Here is a 10,162-nt window from a genome sequence, read left to right on the forward strand (position 1 = left end):
TTTTCCTGAATTATACGTATCTTATTTTTTTTTCCTGGACTATGTCTATAAATCTTTTCACGTTGACAAAGATCTGCATGATTTGTTCTGATTCTATGTTCCCAGTGAAGCATTCAAGAATACTAATTATAGCTATCATTTATTGAGCCTATACCAGGTACCAGCCAGTATTCTAGGCACTTTACTTTGTTTTAATAAAACAACAACTCTAAGAGGTAAGGACTATTGAGATCTCCATTGTAAAAGTGATGCACCTAAGGGATAGGAGCTTTAGTAAATGGCCCAAAGTCTCATAAAAAGTGGTGAACCTGCAGTTTTAGCTGAAGGGGTGTGGCTTTTGTGTCCACATTATTCACCACATGCTACACTTTCTCTTCAAGGTTGCCTTGGATCTTAAATAGGTACATACTGAGTGAGAAACTTACAGTCACTATTTACTCACTGTAATCATGAAACCCCATGTCCCACTGACTACCATTTTTCATGTAAGAGTCATGAGCTTGGAAATTTTTATTTAATTATAAATTTATAAAAAATGAAAAAAAATCATCACAAGAATACCATAAAGGAGAGGTGCACTAATGGTTTTGTAGATAGTTGACTAGGAAGGATTCTGAATTTCTCAAATTTAATCCCATTGTTTTAAAGTGAGCAAACTGAGAGACCTGGAAATACATTCAAAAAATGACTTGAATCCAAGCCTTCTTACACTGAACTTGGAATTTCTCCTAGAGTATGCTCCTTTTTGGAATCTGGACACTCAGGTTCTGTTTTTGAGTACTCTTGGTATCTAAATACTGTTATGAATAAAACCATGTCCCACTGTTCTGTACCTCTTTCTATAGTGTCTATTTTCTCATCTTTTAGTATTTAGCTCATCCCAAGAATTCAGAGAAAAGTATTCACTGCTTCTTTGGTAGTTGGTGATACTCACAAGTTAGTTTACTTGATTTCAATAATATAAATTGCTGAAAATTTGGATATTGAATGTAAGTGTAGTAAAAATTAGGGTATAGGCAAGGTTAAAATAGAGAGAATCACAGCTCCTTATAAGGTGGACAGAGAGTTAGACCAAGTAATTGCTACAAGGTACAATGTAATAAATAATATCATAGCTATTTATACAGTTTAGAGTCCTGTCTTTTGGCATTTAATGAAAGGCTACTGAAGACTGAACATACTTTGAGGCATGAAGGAATGAAGTCTAACAGTAGAAGGCCAGTGTACTGAGTGAGATATTTCAGAAGATGTTATTCTTGGTGCCACACAGATCATATTATAAAGATACCACAAGTACAAACACAAAGGACCAAATCAGTTAGTTTACTTATTTAGAGTTTATTACCACCACCAGAGAATAAGTTTCTTGAGACCAAGAACCTATTGCCTATTCATCATAGCTGACTTCTGTGCCAAGAAAAATGATTTAATAAGAAATTATGAAATGTATGAATGGCTGTTGGGACTTTAACACTTCTTCTGTATAGAATATTCATTAAAGTTAGAGGTGGAAGCCTTTACCTGTGGCTGAAACTAAAATCTTTGAGGAGAAATAGAATTGTCAAGGGAAGATGGCCTCTTTGATGAGGAACTCAACAGAGACTTACTAAATGTTTATTGTGTGTAAATCTCTATTTAGGATACAACAATGAAGATGTGCTCTGTGACACAATGTATGTAATCATATTCCTGTTCACTATTTTGTTACAGGACCTTTTCTCCTGAGCTCTCACCTCTGATAGAAGACAGAAAGAAGAGTAAATGAGACAGAATAACAATAGTACAGAATTTGTTCTCCTGGGCTTTTCTCAGGATCCTGATGTGCAAAATGCGCTATTTGTCATGTTTTTACTCACATACATTGTGACAATGGTGGGGAACCTACTCATTGTGGTGACTATTATTGCCAGCCCTTCCTTGGGCTCCCCAATGTATTTTTTCCTTGCCCACCTGTCATTTATAGATGCTGTGTATTCCACCACCATTTCTCCTGTATTGATTGTAGACTTACTCTGTGATAAAAAGATGATTTACTTCTGAGCTTGCATGGGACAACTGTTTATAGACCACTTATTTGGTGGTTCTGAGGTCTTCCTTCTGGTGGTGATGGCCTATGATCGCTGTGTGGCCATCTGTAAGCCACTGCACTATTTGACCATCATGAATCGACAGGTTTGCATCCTTCTCTTGGTGTTGGCTGTGACTGGAGGTTTTGTGCATCCTGTATTTCAAGTTGTTGTTGTGTACAGTCTCCCTTTCTGTGGCCCCAATGTCATTGACCACTTTTTCTGTGACATATACCCTTTATTTGGAACTGGCGTGCACTGACACCTACTTTATAGGCCTCACTGTGGTTTTCAATGGTGGAGCAATGCGTATGGTCATCCTCACCCTTCTACTAGTCTTCTATGGAGTCATCCTAAACTCCCTTAAAACTTACAGTCAGGAAGGGAGGCATAAAGCCCTGTCTACCTGCAGCTCCCATGTTACCATGGTTATCTTGTTTTTTGCTTCCTATATTTTCATATATGTTAGACCTGTTTCAAATTTTCTGTTGATAAATTCATGACTGTGTTTTATACGGTTATCACACCCATGTTGAATCCTTTTATATGCATGTTGAGAAATTCAGAGATGAGAAATGCTATAGAAAAACTCCTGTGTAAAATGAACTGTAGTTAGAATAAGAGTGTTCCTTCCCACTTAGATAAGGATGTATGTAGACAAGATCTTCACAGTGAAATTTTTAACCTTTATATGTAGAGTGAGAGTGGGTAGGGCAGCTTGGGTGCAGATCGTATTGTGCATGTTTTAAATTATGTTTTTTCTCTATTACACATCTTTTGAGACACGGTGTTTCTTCCATATGCCTAGCACAGAATGGAGAAAGGGAGGAATAAGTAATTAAAATAGATGCTCCTGTTCAAAAGGGAAGGCTATGGTGCTTCCTTCAGTGTAATTTATTTAAAGACTTTTTAGAATATACAAGCACCATATTCACAAATATATTTGAAACTGGCCCTTCTCAGACTTGAGCCGAAACTCTATGTGGAGTCAGAAAATACCCTTAAGAATCTTAGAATTATGTTTATCTAGTTTAAAGTACGTATGAGACACACCATTAAATTTTTCTGAAGTCTTTTCAATGTGTCTTAACATCCACAAGTTTGAAATGACTTTTAATTTTATGACCTTTCTTACTTTTAGAGTACTTAACTCTTTGCAGAGAATGGAAAGGGAAACCATTTTTATCTTTGAAACAAGCAAGTTCTGGCTCTTTTATGTTTCTTGTAATTCTGTCTGAAAATGTAACAGTTAATCTTTTAAGTAATTCCTTTTTAAAAAAATCCATGACCTATTATAAGATACAATGCTATAAGAAACAGCCATGACTTTCAATATTCTATTTGGAAATTTTAGCCAAATCCACCTATTCGCTTAAGTAGGTTTTTTATTTTCTACCTTACTACAGGGGACAGAATTACTAATTTTTTTTTGGCACTAGGTAGAGACTCACTTTTTTCACAGCCTCTAGAACAGTTATGTCTGTATTTTCAGCCTTTACTTACAATATCCTGGAGTTTCCCTATTTTGAGGTACTAAAGCCAATTTCACACACTTTAAATTGTTGTTATATAAGCACCACACTTTGAGGTGCCACTTTTTATTCTGGTGCTGTATTTATGTATGGTGCAGGGCTCCACAGTTTTTGTTATTTCAAACAACCATCATTTTGTTTTATTTCAAAATTTTGTGAGTCAGGAATTCAGGCAGTTTTTGGGTATGTATTTCTTCTGTTTTGTGTGGCAAGGACTGAAGTCACTGTTTTATTCAGCTGATAACTGAGTTTTATGTAAATGCACGATAACTTAATTCACATTGATATAATATTGGAAGGGATGACAGTAAGAGATGCACTGGGTCCCTCTTCCTATCCCTTTAGATGAAGGACCACAAGATCACTCCAGAGAATAGTCAAGCTTTTTACATGGTGCTCAGAGATCCCAGCAGTAGAAAGTAGATGGGTCCAGCCAGTTTAAGGGCTAGGCACAATGTCACTTGTAACATATTCTATTTGTCATAGTCATCACATGACCACCCTAGATTTGAGGTTTTATAGAAATAGGTGATAATACTTGATGGGGAAGTGTCAAATCACTTTGAAGAGAAGCATGCAGAACAGTTGTCTACATCTCAAAAAGAGCATATTGGAGTTTTATTCATTTTAAGTTGGATCCATAAATCATCTTGTACTAAGGATATCTTAGCAATATTGGGTTTTCTAATTCTTGAATACAGTATATCTGTTAGGTATTTTAAATGTTTATTTTTGAGGAGTTTTGTAGTTTTTATTCATGTAAGGATCTTCCTTATCTATTCCTAAGTGTTTATGTTTTCAGATTTCATCACAGATTTTTAATTTTTAAAAAAATTCTAATTGTCATTGTTGCTAGTATATATAAAATAAATTGAATTTTTTATTTGACAGTTGAGTCCTATCAAGTTGCTAAATTTACTTCTTATTCCTACAAAGTTATTCCGTAGGGTTTTCTGAAACACTATCATGTTGTTTACAAGCAAGGATAGCTCATTGCTTGGAAAGACAAGGGGTGTTTCAGTTTCTTTTCGTGTCATTTTTAGAAGGTTGTTCTTATGGTTTTAGGTCTAATGTTTAAGTCTTTAATCCATCTTGAATTAATTTTTGTATAAGGTGTAGGGAAGGGATCTAGTTTCAGCTTTCTACATATGGCTAGCCAGTTTTCCCAGCACCATTTATTAAATAGGGAATCCTTTCCCCATTGCTTGTTTTTATCAGGTTTGTCAAAGATCAGATAGTTGTAGATATGCGGAGTTATTTCTGAGGGCTCTGTTCTGTTCCATTGATCTATATCTCTGTTTTGGTACCAGTACCATGCTGTTTTGGTTACTGTAGCCTTGTAGTATAGTTTGAAGTCAGGTAGTGTGATGCCTCCAGCTTTGTTCTTTTGGCTTAGGATTGACTTGGCGATGCGGGCTCTTTTTTGGTTCCATATGAACTTTAAAGTCGCTTTTTCCAATTCAGTGAAGAAAGTCATTGGTAACTTGATGGGGATGGCATTGAATCTATAAATTACCTTGGGCAGTATGGCCATTTTCATGATATTGATTCTTCCTACCCATGAGCATGGAATGGTCTTCCATTTGTTTGTATCCTCTTTCATTTCATTGAGCAGCGGTTTGTAGTTCTCCTTGAAGAGGTCCTTCACATCCCTTGTAAGTTGGATTCCTAGGTATTTTATTCTCTTTGAAGCAATTGTGAATGGGAGTTCACTCATGATTTGGTTCTCTGTTTGTCTGTTATTGGTGTATAAGAATGCTTGTGATTTTTGTACATTGATTTTGTATCCTGAGACTTTGCTGAAGTTGCTTATCAGCTTAAGGAGATTTTGGGCTGAGACAATGGGATTTTCTAGATATACAGTCATGTCGTCTGCAAACAGGGACAATTTGACTTCCTCTTTTCCTAATTGAATACCCTTTATTTCCTTGTCCTGCCTAATTGCCCTGGCCAGAACTTCCTAGAAATACCATTTGACCCAGCCATACCATTACTGGGTATATACCCAAAGGACTATAAATCATGCTGCTATAAAGACACATGCACATGTATGTTTATTGTGGCACTATTCACAATAGCAAAGACTTGGAACCAACCCAAATGTCCAACAATGATAGACTGGATTAAGAAAATGTGGCACATATACACCATGGAATACTATGAAGTCATAAAAAATGATGAGTTCATATTCTTTGTAGGGACATGGATGAAATTGGAAATTATCATTCTCGGTAAACTATCGCAAGGACAAAAAACCAAACACCGCATATTCTCACTCATAGATGGGAATTGAACAATGAGAACACATGGACACAGGAAGGGGAACATCACACTCTGGGGACTGTTGTGGGGTGGGGGGAGGGGGAGGGATAGCATTAGGAGATATACCTCATGCTAAATGACGAGTTAATGGGTGCAGCACACCAGCTTGGCACATGTATACATATGTAACTAACCTGCACATTGTGCACATGTACCCTAAAACTTAAAGTATAATAAAAAAAGAAGGTTGTTCTTTCCCTACATTTTACCTAATTCATCTAAGCTGTCAAATTAATTGAAATAATGTATTTCATAAGAATCCTTTTCTAACCTTTTAAGTCTAAAGGATCTATGGTGCTGATTATTTGTTTTATGATTTCTGATATTGGTAATTTGAATTTCTCTTTCTTTTATTTTGATCACACTTGCTAGCAATTTATCAATTTCATTATAAAAGTACCAATGTTTGGCTATTTTCATTTTATCTATTTTATTTTTTCCATTTTATTGGTTTTCATCTTATATTTATGTCCTTTCATTTACTTGTCGTGGTTTTTGTTTACTCTTGTTGTTCTATCTTAATGTGAAGGCCCAGGTGGCTGCTTTTAAACATTTATTTTAAATGTAAGCTTTTATAGCCATACATGTTTCTTTAAGTACTTTTTTGATCACACCTCACCCATTTTGATATGTTTTTGTTATTGCTGATTTCTAAATATTTGCTTATTTCCATTATACTTTTTTCTTTGATTCATACTTTCACTAAATGTTTTTTGGCGTGATTACCAATATTTGAAGCACATTCTAGATAGTTATGAGTTATTTATTTATACATAGGAAATTATTTTAAAACTTAGTGATTTCAACAATATGTACTCATTCTCAATTTCTGTAGTTCAGGAAATTAAGGATGGTTTAGCAGGTTCCCATGCTTCAGAGTCTGTCACAAAGCTGTAATCAAGGTGCTGTTTGGGGCTACCATCTCGTATGAAAGCTTGACTGAGGACAGATCCACTTCCACACTGGTATTAAGAAATAAGTCCTATTTTTATATTAGTGCTTTATCTTGGAATCATAATTTAAATCTCAGTGTCCTTGATCATATCTGATAGTTCTTCAGAATTAAACGTATGTTCATGCATGTTTTAACACCTAGTATAAGACAGCACAGCACTTATAGACATGATCTTTGAATTATTGTATTTACTCTGTTTTCTGATTTAGTCCCTTTTTCTTTCATTTTTTGCCATTTAGTTCTCTCTCTAATGATGGGTCCAATTTTTCTATTGTAATTCTGTCTGATCTTGTCAAGATACATTCCATCACAGATAAAATCACTACTCATATGTAGTTAAATGGAAAATTCCTAAGACATACAATTATATTGTGTCCCCAAAAGCCTTTTCTGAATTATATGTATCTTCTTTTCTTTCTCTGGACTATGTCTGTAAATCTTTTCAAACTGACACAGATCCAGATGATTTGTTTTGATCCAATGTTCCCAGTGAAGCATTCAGGAACACAAGTAATAGCTATCTTTTATTGGGCCTTTACCAGGTGTCAGCCAGTGTTCTAGGCACTTTACTTTTTTGTAATAAAATAACTCTGGAGATTTTAAATGAAAATGAGTCATAGAGAAGTTTAGTAAGTGGCCCAAAGTCACACAGTAAGTGGTGAAGCTAGGGTTGTAGCTGAGGTATTGTGGCTCCAATGTCCACATTATTCACCAAATGCTATGCTTTCTCTCCAAGGATATCTTGGATAAATAGGCACAAATTGAGTGGGAAACTTGTAGTCATAATTTACTCACTCTAATTATGAAACATCTACCACTGACTGTCATTATTCATGTAATAGTCATGAGCTTGGAAATTGCTATTTAATTATAAACATAAGAAAAATGAAAAAAAGTCAACAGAATAGAATAAGGGAGAGGTGCACTGATAGTTTTGTAGATGATTGACTGGAAAGGATTCTCAGTTCATCTAATTTAATCACATTGTTTTTCAGTGTGCAAATGAAGACAGACTTGTAAATGCATTCAGAACATGACTCACATTCATGTCATCTTACAGTGAAGTTCAAATTTCTCTTTGAGTTTTTTTTTTTTGGAATACGAACACTAAGGTTCTATTTTTGAGTACTCTCTGTATCTAAATAGTGTTAAAAATAAAACCATGTCCCACTGTTCTGTACCTCTTTGTACAGTGCCTATTTTCTTTTCTCTCACTATCTAGTTCACCCCAAGAATTCAGAAAAAAATAATCACAGCTAATGTGGCAGTTGGTGACAGTCATCAGTTAGTTTTCTTGCGTTCAAAATATTAGTTGGTGAAAATCAGGGTACTGCATGTGTATATGATACAAAATTGTGGAATAGGCAAGAATAAGATGCAGAGATGTGCAGATCCTTACAAGGCAAACAGAGAGTCAGACCAAGTAATCACTACAGGGAATAATGTGATAAATAACATTTTACTATTTATACAGATTAATGTCTAGTCTCTTGACATTTAATGAGATAGTCATAAAGACTGAACATCTTTCGAGGCATGAAGGTCCGAATGTGTAACTGTGGAATGCCACAGTACTGATTGAGATATTTCAGAAGGTGATATTTTTGATGCTACCCAGATCATAGAGTAAAGATGCCACAACACTACAAACTCAAAGCACTGAATATATGCCAATTTATTTATTTAGAGTTTATTACCACCACAAGAAAGTAACTTTCTTGAGACCAATAATCTGTTGCCTATTCATCATGGCTGACTTCTGTGCCAAGAAATATGTTTTAAATAAGGAGTTATGAAATACATGAATGGCTGTTGGGCCTTTAACTCTTCTTCTGTACAGAATATTCACTAAAAGTTAGAGGCAGAAGCTGTTACCTGTAGGCTCAAACTAAAATCTTGAGGACATGAGGAACTCAATAGAGACTTAACAAAATGTTTATCATGTGTGTAAACCACTATTGAGGATACAAAGTGAAGATGTGCTCTGTGACATCATGGATGTATTCATATTCCTGTTCATGACTTCATTACAGGTCCTGTTCTCCCAAGTTCTTTACTCTGATACAAGCCTTAGAGAAAAGTAAATGGGACTGAGTAACAATGTTACATAACTTTTCCTCCTGGGCCTCACTCAGGATCTTGATGTGCAAAATGCATTATTTGTCATGTTTTTACTAACATACATTGTGACTATGGTGGGGAACCTGCTCATTGTGGTGACTATTATTGCCACCCCATCCTTGGGCTCCCCAATGTACTTTTTCCTTGCCTGCCTGTCATTTATAGATGCTGTGTATTCCACCACCATTTATCCCAAATTGGTTGTAGACTAACTCCATAATTAAAAGACTATTTTGTTCCCAACTTGCATGGGCCAGCCACTTACAGACCACTTATTTGGTGGTGTTGAGGTCTTTTTTCTGTTGGTGATGGCCTGTGATCGCTATGTGGCCATCTGTAAGCCACTGCACTATTTGACCGTCATGAATCGACAGGTTTGCATCCTTCTGTTGGTAGTGGCTGTGACTGGAGGTTTGTGCGTTCTGTGTTCCAAATTGTTGTTGTGTACAGTCTCCCTTTCTGTGGTTCCAATGTTATTGACCACTTTCTGTAACATGTACCCATTAATGGAAATGGCATGAACTGACACCTACTTTATAGGCCTCACTGTGGTTTTCAAGGTTGAAGCAATCTGTGTGGTCATCTTCACCCTTCTACTAATCTCCTCTGGGGTCATCCTAATCTCCCTTAAAACTTACAGTCAGGAAGGGAGGCATAAAGCCCTGTTTACCTGCAGCTCCTGCATTACTGTAGTTGTCCTCTTTTTTGTTCCCTGTATTTTCATGTGTGTTAGACCTGTTTTTAACTTCCCCATTGATAAATTTATTATTGTGTTTTATACAGTTATCACACCCATGCTGAATCCTTTAATATACATGTTGAGAAATTCAGAGATGAGAAATGCTATAGAAAACCCCTAGTGTAAAAAATTAACTGTAGATAGAATAAGAGTGTACATCTTCATGTAGCTACAGGGTTGTGTAGACAAGGTCTTTCCAGAAAGGTTGTCAGACTTGTAATGGCAATTCAGGGATCCTAGATTGGGAAAGCAGGATTTATGAGCTCCCAGCTCAGTTAACTTGTCCCATCGTGGCCTCAGTTTGACATCCAGTATCTCAAATTATATATGCAGAGTGAGTATAGACAAAGCCCTTTTGGTACAATTTCTGAGGTAGGGCCTTTACTTTTGGTTCTTCTCTATTTTCAGAGCTATAAACTAGAGACAG

The 10,162-nt window shown here is 35.9% G+C and overlaps 2 pseudogenes; both read left to right on the forward strand.

Annotated features, from left to right (window-relative positions):
• The first annotated feature begins 1,761 nt into the window (after positions 1-1,761).
• On the forward strand, positions 1,762-2,682 carry LOC100988427 (olfactory receptor 4A8-like; annotated as a pseudogene).
• Positions 2,683-8,959: 6,277 nt separating this feature from the next.
• On the forward strand, positions 8,960-9,856 carry LOC100988767 (olfactory receptor 4A8-like; annotated as a pseudogene).
• The last annotated feature ends 306 nt before the right edge of the window (positions 9,857-10,162 follow it).

This window comes from Pan paniscus, chromosome 9, assembly GCF_029289425.2.
Source record: "Pan paniscus chromosome 9, NHGRI_mPanPan1-v2.0_pri, whole genome shotgun sequence".
Taxonomy (NCBI): domain Eukaryota; kingdom Metazoa; phylum Chordata; class Mammalia; order Primates; family Hominidae; genus Pan; species Pan paniscus.